Raw genomic sequence first — 15,197 nt, forward strand, 5'->3', positions numbered from 1 at the left:
GCCGGCTCGGCCTATTGCAGAGGGCTCTCCGGGCGGGGAGCCGGGCGGGCGCCGCGCGCTGCGCACCGCGCTCCGGCAGCCGCGGCCCCGGCCCTCTCGCCTCCCCTCCCGGCGCCCGGCGGCGGGGCTTTGCCCCCTGGCTGGGTATTTTTATTATTTGGGGAATGTGTGTGTGTGTGTCTGTGTGTGTGTGCGCGCGCGGGTGGGGGGGTTCGGCTTGCTCTCGATGGCAGCGAGAGAACCAAAGGAGAGATGTGCGTGGAGGTGGGGGGGATGGGAAGAAATGGGGACGAAGAGGAGAAGAGGAAGAAAAGGGGGGAAGAAGGGGCAAGAGGGATGGTGAAAGGCGCGGTGTGGAGGAAGAGGCAGCGGACAGAGGAGAGCGCAGCAGGCGGAGGCCGGATCGGAAAGGACGGGAGCGAGAGATGAGACAGAGGAGAGAAAGGAGGGAGGCGAGCCGGGCGCAGAGAAAGAGCCGCGGACGGCCGGAGCCGGCCGAGGAGACCCGCGGTCGGCGTCGGCCGCTGCCACCCCAGGTTGGGGGTTGGAGGAGAGAGAAGAAAGAAAAATGGAAAGGAAGGGGGTGGGGAGAGAGAAAAACGGATGAAAATTAAATACATGGAAGCCGGGCTACCAAATACAGAAAAACAGGAGCCTGCGGCCAGCGAGGGGGGCGGCACTCACTCCCGCTGGCTTCGGGGCTCCGGAGAGGCTCTGGGGCTGGGCAGGGCGGGATCCCCGTTTGGACCCTGCGTTTGGGGCAGGGACTGGCCGGGGAGAAAATGAGGCAAGAGGGGGCCGGGGCTGGCGGCGGTGCCCATTTCCCGCCTTGGCTGGGGGTGTGGGGGCCGGTGTAGTGAAGAGGAGGAGGAGGAGGAGGAGGAGGAGGAGGAGGAGGAGGAGGAGGAGGAGGAGGAGGAGGAGGAGGAGGAGGAGGCGGTGGCTGGTGCTGCTGTGTGAGGCTCCAAAGCAAGCAGGGTGCTTGGGGGGAGAGGTAAGAGGGCGCAGGAGCGGGCATGGGTGGGGAGGGGTGGAAATGAGGGGCCAGAGAAGGAAACGGGGTACCCGGGGCTGCCGGAAGGGTGGACGGCAGGAGCGGGAGCGGCCGGGATGGGCGCCCAGAAGCCGCGGCGGCTGGGTCAGGAGCAGGCAGCAGTGCTTTGGGCCAGGAGTGATGTTGGGGAGCCAGTGTGCGCCCCTCAGTCTTCTGGGCAAAGTCTGTAACTTGGGGAACCCCATTGGCTGCCTCTGCTTGCCCCTTCGCCACCTTCTCTTTTCTTTCTCTCTTGTCCTTTCTCGGCTCCTCTTCCTCCATCTCCTCGGCCAGCTTCTCCTTCTCTTTCCCCCTCTTTCCAGTTTCTCTCTTCCTCCTGGCCCCAGGGCCCCTCCCCGAGTTTTTCTCTACCCCCTATCTTTATTCTCTCCACCCTCCCTTCCCTTTCCTCCCTTTTTCCCTCCCCCCTTGCTCCTTTTCTTCCCTATCCTCCCTGCCACTCATCCCCCTTGTCCCCTGTCCTGCCGTCCCCTCCCTCAGTTTCATTTATTCATCACTTTGTAGCATTGGCGTGACAGGAGAGGGACTCTGCACAGAGATAAGAAGCCCCCAAGTTCCCACCAACACCTTCCCCCACCCACTCCACACCCCCGCCCCACTTTGCCAACCTCATTTCCCCCCGTGCTTGGGCCTGGGTCTCCCCTTTCCTCTCCAGAGAAGTCCTGGGGTTGCTCACTGGGATCCTGGGAGGCGGCCCCTGGTTCCAGAGCTCCTGGGGAGAGCTGGGTGTGGACAGGGAATGGGGGACAGGGAAATCCTGGGGGTGGTTCCCCCAGCGGCTCCCAGAGTCGCAGGGACAAGCTCCTAAGAGAAAGCCTCTGGCCTGCTGACCGCTCCCTGTTCCTTTCCCCAAGTCCCGGGGCCTGTGGAGTTGGGGAGCCCAAGCCAAATGAATCGCTGAACTCAGTTTCTTTGAATCCCTGGCCCTTCTGGCAGGTACTCGCCCCCCCACCCCACCCCCAGGTTAGCGGAGTAGGCAGCAGTGCGCCATGGGGGGCTGGCGTGGACAAAGTCTGGCCATGGCGGCAGACAGTGGGGCGTGTGGATCAGGCCTGTGTGTCCATGTGGCCAGGGCTGTTCTGGGTGGGCTGACTGTGCGCAGGGCCTGGCTGCCTCAGCTAAAGGGGGGACAGTAGGGGGCAGGGATCCCGGTCAGAGGGGTCCCCCATTGTGGAGGACGCGTGTGCTGGAGTCATGTGTGTATTTTTCCTGTTCCTTCCCTCATCCTGATGGTCATGGCTCCCGGGATGTGCGTGTGCTTGGGGGATGAGGGGGCACTGCCATGTGAAGCAGGTGTGTGCGTGTGCAGACCCGGTGCCGGGGGGTACGAGTCCATTGGGGTGGCATGGCGGGCAGAGAGGCTCGGTGTACGTGTGTGTGGACCCCCGGTTGGAGGGCTGTGTGCGTGCATAGGACAGGCCGCGCTGCCTGAGGTCACCTGGGAAAGTGGCCTGACTGCAGAGAGCCCCTACTATTGTTGTGGGTATGATTAGGGACCTCCACAGCCGGGGGGGGGGGGCGGGGGGGGCAGAGAGAGGGTGAGCAGCCGGGGGGCAGGGGGGAAAGAGGAGTACAGAGCTGGAGGGCATTCGGTTCCCTAGAAGAGGGGTTCAGGGAAGCAAAACATACAAACACGCCCCCACCCAAAGTCGCCCACAGAAACCACCCCCGACTCTAACGTGGTAACAAAGTGTCCGGGGTTGGGGCCTGGGGGTGGGGTGCCATCCAGAGGAAGGCGAGTCAGGGGAGCAGGTAATCTCTCCAGCGGCCAGTCCCTGGGTTCTGCATCAGTTTCCTGATTTCCGGGTAACGCTGGGTGTCCGTGGCAGAGATGAAACCCCCATTTCCAGTGGCAGTGTAAACCTCGAGGGCCTGGGTTACACTTACCTCTGGAGAGTGTGGTATCGGGAAGGGACTTGGGCATGATGTGTGTGCCCGGCCCACGGTTGCACACGGAATGTGCGAGAGAAACCCAGGCGGCGGGCTGACCAGGTTTTATTTCCAACGGGTCCTTCAGTGGCTGTGCCAACCCACGTCCATCCTTAGGTAGACTCTCCCCTTGTAGACAGGGGCCCTGGACAGAATCCCTTCCCCCACCCACGAGGCAGCCACACAGGGGCTGGGGGTGGGGTCAGCCTCCACACCCTACCAGACAGGCCTCATCCGAGCCCTGATGTATAATCCTAATGTACGTGGGGGGCAGATGGCCATGCCAGGGGCTGCTTGGACGGGGCCAGGGAGCAGTTGTTGTGTCTGACCCGTGCTGCTGCATTTCCAGGATTCTTTTTTTTTCCAGGCTTAAAAGGGTGGAAAAACCCGGGGAATCGTTAGAGCAGAGAGTGGGTGTGGGGGTCTCAGTTCTTTCTTCTAAATATATATCACCTGTCATTCCGCCGTGGGCCAGCCCCTCCTGATCTAATAACAGGATGACCAGGCCCCCCACCAGTCACGTGGCCTGGCTCCCACCGCAGCCCCAGGGCCACCCCCTCCCGCAGTGGGGTCTGCAGCCCACCCCGTTCTCACAGCCCATAAACAGCCGAGAGGGCCGGCAGCGAGGTCTGGCCTCCCTCTGGCCAGCGGTCCAAGGATCGCTCCTTTCTCTAGAGCCAACCCTTCTCCCCCCACCCACCATGTTCATCCATGGACCCTTCTCCCCGCCCTGACAGGTGGACAGAAGCCTGCGGGGGACAGGGACCTCAGCCAGAATCTGCGGGCCTGGGTCTTACTGTGTATCCTGAAGGAGGGCTGCCCATGAGCCAGGGTACCAGCCCACCCTGGCCATTTCGGTAGGGGTCCAGAACTGCTTAGGTCCCCCACACTGTGCCGCCAGCCAGACACGTGGGGATGTGGATGTGCCTCTCCCTGCATCTCAGCGCTCATCAGGCCCGGGGTAGGGGCTGGCAGGGGCCGTCCCGAAGCGGGTACTGAGCCATCCAGGACATGGCAGCAGGCCTGCCCCAGTCAGGGAAATTGTGAGGCACCCGTGGACTCACGGGTGCTGCCATCACAACCGGTCTTGGGATTCAGGAGTGCTGGGGGTCACACAAAGGGACTGGGGGACCCCTGGGAGCCCGCATGTATGCAGGGAGCTGGGATATGGAGATGCCCAGGCCTGGACGACGTGGAAGGACAGGGTCATTGAGAGCAGCCCCGGGATCCCGTGCACATGCGTGATTGAGGCACACGTGTTATCACATGTACTTGCATGCACATTCCTCCCCATCCTCTGTCTTGGGTCCTCGGGTTTGTGGGGTAGCCATGTGTGTGCCTGCAGACTTCCGTCCTGCCACCCATTCAGGTACAGTCTCCCCGAGGGCCCGTGTCCCTGGGATCCTGTCCCTCCAGGCCTGCGGTGGGCAACAACCTCCCCCCACCCCAGCACACACACGCACGCGCGTGAGTGTGTGAGGTCGGCCAGGGACCCTCCCCCACCGGCAGCGTGCGGACTCATGTGGTGCTCTCGGACTTAATCCGCAGCAGCGAGGCCGGGCAGGCAGCATCTGTCACTTTCACAAACACAGGCAAAGGGGTCAGCAGACGCACTCGGCTAGCTCCTCACAGCCGCTGCCCCGGGCAGCCCCAGGCCCCCACCCCTTGCCACCAGCCTGGACCTCTGAACTGAGCCCCTTCTACGGAAAGGCACATACATGTACACACACAGGTGCGCATAAGGGAAACGCAGCCCCGACGCCCCGACTCCCCATGTACAGGGCCACATACTCAAAGCGCAGTCGCTGGCACCTGGAGCCCATTTCCACAGGCGTGCGGGCTCCGGCGCACACCCAACACTGACACACAGGCTCGCGCACACACATGCACACACTCACATGCACACTCCTTTTGGCTCAGAGCACGCCTGGAGCCATCCCGCTGTCCACACATGCCTACAAGCAGTCGCGCACACACGCACACTCACACACCGTCTCCGGGTCCACCAGAACCAGCCAGGCCGGCGGTCATTGAAGAATGACAGCATGAGCAGTGTGCCGAGGGGGGGTGGCCGTGAGGCAGGGGCCGCGGGTCACACCCCAAGGGCCAGCAGACTCCCTTGAGGAAGGGCTGGGCAGACGGGAAAGGGCTCCCGTGGTCTGGACGGCTGTGCCAGGTAAGGGCGATTCAGCAAACGCCGGCCAGAGGCGGGAGGCGGCTAATGGCCGAGGCGGCCGGTGGCCGAGATGGCTGGTCAGCGAGCGAGGAGGGGAGGCTGCACAATGGATGTGACTCGGGGCCAGACCAATGATGGCGCACGGGGCTGGAGCTGGCCCAGGGCCCGGCCCCGCGGGGAAGGACCCCCGAGCGGGTGGCACGGGCGCAGGAGCCCACCCTGGCTGGGCTCTGCGCGCAGCCCGGGCGCACCTCGGTCTTGGTACATGTGAGCGCGCGCGTGCGCACATGCCTTCCTCTGCCAGGGCCGCTGTGCGCCTCCCGGGTGGGTAGAACTTCGTGGCTCCCGGACTCACGGGAGGCCTCCGTGTGCGGGCCTTTGTGTCTGGGTGTGTTTGCGCGCAGGGCCTGGCCCTTCCTGGTTGGAGCCCCCCTGCACCTTTGTGTGTGAGTGTGTATGTTGGGGGTGGGGTGGGGGCTGTGCCTGTCAGGTGCGGGGTAAGGGGAAGATGCTTGGCCCCCATGTGCCGGGGTTTCTTTTTTGGCATGGGGGGAGGGGTGAAGGTTGGGTGAGGGAGAAGGCGCATCTATGGCAATCAGCTCCCCACTCTGCCTGCATCCGCTGGGCGTCTTTGTGCAACCCTTGGCACCCGTGGGGGTCTGGGTGCCCCCCAGGCTGGGGTCCTGCCCTCCAGGGCTGGAATAGCCGGAATCCCTGTGCTTGGTTGAGGGCCGGGGCTAGGCCTGACTGGGACCCAGCAGTCGTGCGCATTGCAGGCCGCCCCTCCTCCTCCCCCCCCCCACCCCACTATGACCTTTGAGCACAGCAGCCCCAAATACATATTTATCAGAGGGGCTGTGGGGACCAGCCCCTCCCCCCCACTCCCCTCAGGGCCCAGCCTGCCTGGCTGCGGAGAAATTAACCTTCTGACCCAGAGCTCGCTGACACCCCGGCCCCTCCCCATCCACATGGCACGCGGAGCGTGTGTGAGATGGAGAAGGGGTCTGGACAGGGAGGTGGCAGCAGCCTGGACAGGAGAGACACAGGTATCCGCATGTCCGTGTCACCAGACACTCACACGCGTACACACACGCGCCAAACTGCAGAGATCACCAAAGGCAAATTTGGGGGTGGGGGAAGGCCACGCTCTGCAGTGCTCAGGGCTCACTCCTGGCAGGAGCTCAGGCGACCATCTGTGGTACCAGGGATCAAACCCAGGTCGGCTGCATGTAAAGCTAACACCTTAACCTCTCTGCTGGCTCTCTGAGCCCTGTACCGCAAGCTTTGAAATAGACTGATATGTACATACCTATTGTCCCAGTCCCAAAATACACAAACATGCAAACACACACACACACACACACACACACAGCCTACTAAACACCAACTAGACAGGTCAAAGCTGGGAAAAGACGCAGACACCATCGCTACCTGTGGACCCCGACACGAGCTCACATGTCTACAGGCCAGCCAGAACAGACCCTGCACTCTAGGAAACAAGATGAGCAAACACCCCCCTCTCCACCCCCAGCACATGGCCAGTGCACACCAGCCCCTGGACTGGGGGGGACCTCACACCCCCAGAGCAAAGCTGCTGAAGACACATCCGACAACACAGAGACAGCCCAGGCCGTGTGCCCAGGGGACACCCAGGCCACCGACCCATGGGGAAGGCCCCATATGCCAGAGGCCCCAGAGGACCACCATCCCCCCCCCCAATCCTGTCATGTTCTCCCTCTAGGGTGAGCTGGAAATGGGAAGCTGCTGAGTTTGAAAGAAAGGGGCCAAAAGTTGGAGGTGCAGGGAGCAGTGATTTAGGGAACAGTGAGGTGGAGACGGGGTTTTCAGGACTTTTGAAGGAGGGCGGGCACCCTAGGAGCTCAGACGGGGTACCAAGGCCCTTCCTGTCAAGGTAGTTATGAACTGTGACACGGTCCCGGGGGGACGAAGCAGGCATGGGGGAGCAACTTGGGGAAGAGACAGCCATGCTGAGCGCCCCAGGCCGGCCTTCTTCCCACAAGCGGGGAGGCACTGGTATAAATGATGCAGGCCGGGGTTCCCCACCCTCTGGGAATGCTGCCCTACTCCAGGCTGCAGCCAGGTGCCCGGTGCCTCTGAGAGCGATGACGGAAGCGTTGACAGAGCCCCAGGAGGAAGAGGAGATGTGGTGGGGGCAGGGGGCTTGCAGGTGGGAGACCCGGGTGTTGTGTGAGCAGGAGGGGAGGAACGGGAGGTGCTCTGAGATGGAAGGATCTTGAGGAAGGATCCCCCCTCCCGGGAATGAGCAGGGCCTCAGTCAGGAGAATCGGGGTGGAGGAGGGATGGGGAGGTGAGGGGGCCTGCTGTGCTGTCCATGGGGCAGCCTCTGCTGACCTCCCTCCCCTGCTCCTTCTCCTGGGGCCACCCAGCAGCTCTACCTGGCCCCCAATGGAGATTGCCGGGGTGTGGTCCCGGGAGCACCATCCATCAGTGGCCGCTAATATTGTGCCTGTCCCTGAGGCCTCTCGTGGCCAGGCCTGACCATCCCCAGGGACCCAGGAAGTGCCAAACTCTTCCTGGACTGAGAGGTGCCCCCAGTATGGGCAGACAAAGCTCCAAACATCTTCTTGATACTGTGCCAGTCCTTATCCTTGTCACCCTGGTCTGCAGTAGAAGGGGGGAGCAGCTTCTGCTGTCCACCCTGGAGGCTGTGGACAGACCACACTGACCCAGCCAGAGCAGGCACCCACTAGTCCCCCCCACACATCCCTCACCACTGCCCCCAAACACCCACTCATCCCCACTTGACTGCCTGTCCCCCTTCTCCCACCCCCCAAACACACTCTGCAGGCCTAGAGGGGACACTCCAGGATTTGGGGTCACCCTGCGTCTCGCCCAGGAGGTCGCAGGCAAATCATATCGCTCCTTTGAAGCCTGGACCAAAATAAGGTTTGGGTGGGTTGAAGAGGAGTCACGTGAGATGACACTGTGACAGTTGCTGTCCTGGGTCCCTGCTGGCGTTCCCCGTGGGGCGTGGAGAGGGCAGAGAGATAAGACAGTAGGGAAGGCACTGGAACCTTTCCCTGTGGTTCTCAAGCACGGTCAGTAGTGAACCCTGAGCACAAAACTAGGAGTAAGCTCTGAGCACCAACCCAAAACCAAACCAAACACCAAGGAGAGCTGTCCCCCATCCGCGGGCGGCACCAGCATCATGGTGCCCAGGGTGGGCCGAGAGCTCCAGAGACAGTCAGCCCACCTGCATGACGCTTTCAAGAGCCGAGGGACAGTTTGAAGACCACCCAGAGAGAGACCAGCCTGCTCAGCCCCAGCTCCCCTTTCTGAGTCCAGGGGGGACCTTCTATCCTTCCTGTGAGAACGCCAGGTTCTGCTGAGGTTCTAGCCTAGAACTGGACTCAGAAAGGGGAAAGGAAAGGGAGGGAGAGAGGGAGGGAGGGAGGGAGGGAGGGAGGGAGGGAGGGAGGGAGATGGAAGGAAGAAGGGAAGAAGGAAGGAGAGACTGAAGGAAGGGAGACAGGGAGGGAGGGAAGGAACGGAGGAAGAGGAAGAAAGGAAGGGGAGAAGGAAGGAAGGCAGGAGAGATGGAAAGGAGGAAGGGAAGGAGGGAGAGGAAAGAGAGGAGGAGGAAGGAAGGAAGAGGAAGGAGAAGGCCTTACTAACCAGGTCTCTGTGTGCTCCTCCAGTACAATGCCCCAACCCCCCTTCTCCATGCCCCTTCCCTGCCTTCCTCTCACTTGCTCCTCACACCAGCACCTGATCCCGGTCCTTCCAAGCTCCTTTCCTTGCGCATTCAGACCTGGCCCACTGATGCTCTTAGGAAGAGCTCTTAAAGGCTGTCCCGATTCCGGGCCGGAGCAATAGTACAGCAGGGAGGGCGTTCGCTTTGCACACGGTCAATCCGGGTTCGATCCCCAGCATCCCATATGGCCGTCCCCCTCCCCCCGGCCCCAGCACCACCAGGAGTAATTCCTGAGTACAGAGCCAGGAGTAACCCTTGAGGATCGCTGAGTATGACCCAAAAAGCAAAAAACAAACAAACAAAAAAAGGCTGTCCTGATTCCCCACTCCTATGTCTGAAGGAACAAAAGCTCAGAGAGGTGCTGCAGCATGCCAGGGTCACACAGCAAGCAGGTGACTGCTTTGTTGTCCCTTTGGGGCACGGGAGCATCTGGGGGCCACTCCCACATGTGCCCAGCAGTAATTCTGGGGCCTCCAGTGCCACTCTGACTGCCATGCCAGAAGTGAAACCCCAGATCTCTGCACGGTAAGGCTGTGCCCTGCTTTTGAGCTCCCCTAGACCTGCAGGCTGTCCTCCCTCCCACTCACTCACTGGACCCCTCGCTGGGCACCCCAGCGTCCATCCATGTAGGAGTCACTTTCCCAACCTTGGCTTCTGCTTCCTCTCCAGCAGTTCAGAACACAGAATGCAGGAGCTGGGGGAGGGGTCCCCTCTGCTCCGTCAGAGGGGAACATAGAGGGGCCCTTCACGGGGCTGGCCTTGGACACTGGCTGGGCACAAGGGGACAGAGAAGCCTGGCAGGGGAGGGACCCGCACCCCATGGCCTAGCAAGGCCTTTGCCCCACAACTTACAAGTGAGAAAAGGAAAGATTCAGAGATTTTGAGATCTGAGGAGGAAACCCCGCCGTGATTGTTTAATTAAATGCCAAAAATAAAGGGGGAAAAAACCTTTTATGGGGGAGTTTTGGTTCCAGAGGGCTACACCTGGTGGTGCTCAGGGCTTCCTCCTGGCTCTGTGCTCAGGGATCTGTCCTGGTGGGGCTCAGGGGTTTTGGGGTCAGATCTGGGTTGCTGCGTGCACAGCAAGTGCCCTGAGCTTTGTATTCTCTATTTGGCCCAGAAACAACAACAACAAAAATTTAATCCTGTCCTTCTAGAGCATTTTCTGCCCCTGTGGGTTCAGCCCCCAAAAGGTGGACATTCAGGTACCTGGGGCCACGCTGGGCTGGGCCCTACATGCTTTTCTCTGGGGACCCAAGGAGGAGAGACTCGTGGACCTAGGAACCCAGGGCTGGGACTCAGGGCTGGGGTGCAGGTTCTGCATGCAGGGTCCCCGGGCTCCCCCAAGTGGGAAGGGGTCCAGACATAGGCCGTGATGTGTCCACGGTTGAGTCTGCTCCTGAACCAGTGGTGTATTCTGGGGAGTGCTTCCCACAGCCCCAGAGTCTTCCTGAGCTGGCGGCTGTCACTTTACAGGACCAGTCCCCAGAGGAAAGCGGGGAGCTTCGCACGGGTTCCCCTCTCTAAACATCCAGTTACAGGTGATGAAGAGGCTGAGGCCCTGAAGAGCTAACCCAGGGCCCTGGGAGCTGGCGGGACCCCTGGTTGCCCTCGGGATGGCTGAGGGGCCAACGGGAGGCAGCGACTCAGGGAGCAGCCTCTGAACAGAAAATGTGTCACCTGTCAGTGTGGAGGTGGGGGCCTCAAGGAGGAGACCGCCCCTGTCCAGGCCCGGGGAACCCCCCCCCCCCCCACGGCTCCCTGGCTCTCTCCCACTGCTCCATCCTTGCCAGCTTATCAATAGGTTAAGTGGTCAGGTCAGCGATATTGAGCATTTGATTAGGACCTTGTCAGATCAATGCCTGACTCATCTCGCGGCCTCCTCCCCTCCTATACCCCGCCCTGCTCTTCCCAGCTAGGGAGCAGGTGGCCGGGAAAAGCCTCCGCCAGGGGCCCCCACTACACCCCGCAACAAGGAACCCATGGGAAGGTGCAGAAGAAGTGAGGGTCGCCGTGGCTATCCCTGTCCCATCCGTCCAGCTTGGAGCCCAGAGCCCTTGTGACCCAATTGTCCTGCCTTTCTTATCATCCCCACTCACCTGCCTCCTGGCCCTACTGGGGGGGGCTCTTGGTCTTCTGTTCGGGCCCCACCTCCTGCACACCCATTCTTCCACTTGCTCTTGCTTACAGACATGTGAGGTTTGCTCTGTGACCTGTGTTCCTGAGAGTCCAGCCCAAAGAACTGTCCCTCTTGGCTGTGTCACCTTGGGCTAGTGGCTTTACCTCTCAGAATCTGCTTGAAATATGCCAAGAGCTGCCCTGCCAAGCTTATCACACTTGGTCTCTGTGGGGGGCTGGTCGTTTGGCTCTCAGTCCCCTGGGGGGCGGGGCTGTCTCAGGACTGGAGCGTGGTTCTGTTCCAGACTTCGGCTCAGCACCACGCTGTGTGGTGATGGGGGGCTCCCAAGAGAAGCCAGACCCCAGCTGACCCACCGGAGCTCATGGCCAGGCCGGTGGGCAGCAGTGAACGCTGAGAGGTCTGGGGGAAGCGTGGGAATCTTCCCTTGCTTGGGACATATCGGTGGGGCACACAGACTTTGGAGCCAGAGAAATTGGGGTTCCAAGTCCCAGCTCCTTCACTTCCTATGCTGAGACTTTGAACTCCAAACTGGGGGCCAGTCACTTCCTCTCTGTTTTTCTGTGAAACAGCGTTTTTGTAACTAGCACCCTCATGTCAACCTGGCAGAGTCCAGGCGCTGCTGGGGTACAGCACTGTCCCTCCTGCCGTGGCGGGGTGTGGGTCTGGGAGCAGGGCCGAGGAGCAGACTGGGGAGCAGTCGGGCCTGAGCCGTACAGTTGGGGAGGTAGAAACCAGGGGATGGGGTGGGGGAGGCAGGTTCAGTGGTGCACCCCCAGCCCTGCCGACGTGGGGTTCCGCCTTGGGGAAACCCCCGGGCCTGTGGCACTGTCTGACGGCAGGCCCCCCGCCTGGGCCCGGGGATCCCCTGCCCGCCCCACCATCACTTACACCAATATTGACGGTTAATGCCGTGTCGCCACCGTGTTCAACACTCAGCGCGGCTAATTGTTTTGACTGGGAATCGGCAAGGCGATTAAACGCCATCGATTTTGCCCTGCGCGCTGCATCGATTTTTAAATTTCCTATTGATCCCAGCCCTAAATCTCCTTAACCAAGACCTCACGGTGGAGATGACAGCCGCTGATTAGCTCCGGGGCGGGGCGGGGGTGGGGGCGGCCCCTAAGGGGGAGAAACCCCAGTTCCTCCCTCCCCCCAGGGACGGGGAGCTTGGTCCCCTTCCAGCCCCAGGTCGGAGAGCTGGGGGCTTGGGGGCGCTGGGCGGACTTGAATCCTTTTACCACTCTCCCCTCTTCATGGCCATTTGGGTTTTCTCTGGCTTGTCAGCCTATGACTCCCTCCTCTCCTGTGCCACCTCGCCCCTTTCCTCTCTGTCCGGCCATCTGCCTGTCCCTCTCTCACTCCTTGTCTCCCTCTCTGTCTCTTTCTCTTCCCTCCTACACTTCGGTCCTGCCACCACTAACACCATCCTCCCTCCATCCCAGCCCCCATGTCCTCGGGCACCCCGGGGCTCAGCCTCCTGCACTGTGCTCCTGGGTCTGCAGCATCGAGGACTGCAGCCGTCTTCAAGCTCCCTGGACAGCTTATGCCTCTTCCCCCAGCCTCCCCTCTTGGAGCGCCCCAGCCCAGGACATTCAGTGGGAGGCATCCAGCTCATCGTGCTCAGGGGCTACACCCATAGGTGCTCCAGGGAACCCGGAGGCACCAGCATGGAATTTGGCTCTGCTCGTGCCAGGCACGTGCTCTGCCATTCCCCAGTCGCTCGGGCCCTTCTCTGCCAACCCACAGCAAGACCCTGTGCTCAGGCAGCTTGTCTAGTAGGTGCCCCTAGGAGGACGGGACTCCCGGATGTACCCCCAGGAGCTGGGCCTGATTCTGGAAGTGGGGGCTCCTCATGGATCCTGTCTGTGAAGTGGGTCCCTCTACCTCCTTTCCGGGCTCAGGGAGATCCCCCAGCACACACTCTCTTTGGGGGCCCGGGTCTTCCTTGGACCTGTCTGTCGTCTCCATCTTTCCCACAAAGTGCGTTCAGTTAGACACGGGGCTGGAGCCATAGTACAGCAGGGAGGGCGCTTGCCTTACATGCAACCGACCCGGGTTCAATTCCGGGAACCCCATAGGGTCTCCTGAACACCACCAGGAATGATCCCTGAACCAGGAGTAAGCCCTGAACATCATCAGGTGTGTCCCCAAAACGAACAAAAAACAGGCTAGAAAGACAGGGCTGCATGTCCACCCCCCAAGCCTAAGCAGCTGTGCCCAGCCTCTCTCCCTTGAGCCTGTCTCCACAGACCCAGGGCCAGCCGAGATGTGCCGCTCCCTCTGGCTCTCTCTGCCCGACTAAAAAGTTGATTTGTTGAGTCCCTACAGGGAGGAGAGCTGGAAACAGACAAAAAGTTAACTTGTCCACTAGGCCTGGGCTGTGCCTTCCATGCCCATGTCCCACAGTCCCTCCTGCTTCCCAGCCCCTGAAGGCCTCCTTGATTAGTTCACCCCAGCCTGCCCGGTACCCCCTAACAGACAGGGCGAAGAACATGGCACCTGTCAGGAACCCCGCTGGGAGAACCCCAGGAATGGGCCAGCAGTGACAGCCCGTGGAAAGGGCTCCCTGCGGCCCTCCATGCCCCCTCCCGTCCACACTGCCTGCAATGCTAGTTCATTAACCCCCGCACATGCTGTCTACACCTGCCAACTCTGCCGAAACTCCCTGAGTCCCTGACTCAGAAGAATGTGGCAGCTGGGGAGACACAGGCTCCCACACACTGACCCCTGCTCTCTCTCTCCAGGTTCTCGGCTGGACCGGGTTGGTGGCCTGAATGTATTAGCTTCGCTGCGTCTACCTAAGAGGTAAGAGCTGCCCTGGCCCCCTACTCTCCCCTCCTCTTCCCGGGGGTAAGGGGACTCCTACCCCACTCTCCTAGCTCCCGCCCTCCCTGAGGTTGCTGGGACATGGGTACTTATTTTGCTTCCCATGTGTTCTGTGGTTTACCTGATGTGGGGGGGGCCATTCTGGGGGTGTTGCTGCTGTCTGGGGGTGTCCCCGCCCCCTGAAGGGAGCCCGGTCAGAGCTCTGTCTCCTTAGGCAGCTGAGAAAAGACTTCAGCGGCCACTCTGGGGAGCCTCAGTTTCCCTGTCTGCACCTACCACACAGTGTTGGTGGAACTGTTGCCTTGACCCCCTCCCCCATCCCTGGAGGTGCCCCTGCATGAACGCAGACCCAAGGAGCTCCCTCAAAGCTTTGGTTGTCTGGGGGGTCTCCGGCACACCCCAAGAAACAGGTGAGGGCTAGAGTTCAGGTCAGCCCGTGGTGTGCTGGGATCGGCGGGGGATGCAGACATGTGAGGAGAAGGGGCCTCTCCCCCCACCAGCTCCATTCACTGGCCCCTGTGGAAGCAGCCCTCGCTCTCAAGACTTTCCAATAAAAAAAAATTTATTATTTTGACTTTTCAGCTCACACAATGCTGGGTTGCTCGGGGGCCCATTCAGTGCTGGAGACTGAACCCCAGGTCCCCGGCATGCAAAGCCCTTCGAAAGATCTCCACAACCCAGGATTTTTCTAATTTTAATTTTTCTTAAATATTTTGTTGTGATGGAGCCACTCCCACCAGTGCTCAAGGCTTACTCCTGGCCCTTTGCTTGGCAGTCTCTCCTGGCAGTGCCTGGCAGTGCTGGGTATTGAACCTGAGTCTCGCCAGGTTCTGTAAGGCAAGTCCCTTATCCCCTGCACCATGTCTCTGGCCCTGAGGATTTTCTAATCATAAGGCACAGCCAGAATATCCTCTAGACTGCTGTGGAGTGGCTTAGTTCTACATGTGAGCACTAAGGGGAAAGTTTCAAAACCCCCCTGGGGTCCAAACCACACACTTCAGTTCACTTTTGGCCCATAGATTTTGGCTCGGACAGCCGTGGCCATGGGCTTTCTCCCCGGAGAAGACCCCCTACGGTCCCCTGTATGTACTCTAGCTGTGGGACGCTTGCACAGAGAAGGCACTGAGTCGGAGGTGCAGGCAGCTTTCTCCAGTGGGAGGGGGTCTCAGAGCCCTGAGGAGGGGGCTGCTCTGCTTGTGGGAGGGAGCCTCAGGGAGCTTCCCGGCTGCAAAATCCCACCGTCGCGGGAACTTATGCTGGCTTTCGGCTGTGCCTGGGCGTCGGGTTGAAGTCAACAGGCGTTTGAAGGATATTGGTTTCAGAGCTGGAGAAGGTC

The 15,197-nt window shown here is 60.9% G+C and overlaps 1 protein-coding gene across 2 annotated transcripts in view; it reads left to right on the plus strand.

Annotated features, from left to right (window-relative positions):
- Nucleotides 1–15,197, plus strand: part of POU2F2 (POU class 2 homeobox 2) — a 60,566-nt gene that overhangs the window by 479 nt on the left and 44,890 nt on the right. The window contains exons 1-2 of one of the 2 annotated variants that reach the window (XM_056136773.1): nucleotides 938–994; nucleotides 13,780–13,840. The gene's annotated coding sequence lies outside the window, so the exon portion shown is untranslated. Of the gene's footprint in view, nucleotides 1–937; nucleotides 995–13,779; nucleotides 13,841–15,197 lie in introns of those variants that run through there. The other variant, XM_056136772.1, reaches the window with a different exon arrangement.

The sequence above is a fragment of the Sorex fumeus genome, unplaced genomic scaffold (genome assembly GCF_029834395.1).
Source record: "Sorex fumeus unplaced genomic scaffold, SorFum_2.1 ptg000122l, whole genome shotgun sequence".
In the NCBI taxonomy this organism is placed as follows: domain Eukaryota; kingdom Metazoa; phylum Chordata; class Mammalia; order Eulipotyphla; family Soricidae; genus Sorex; species Sorex fumeus.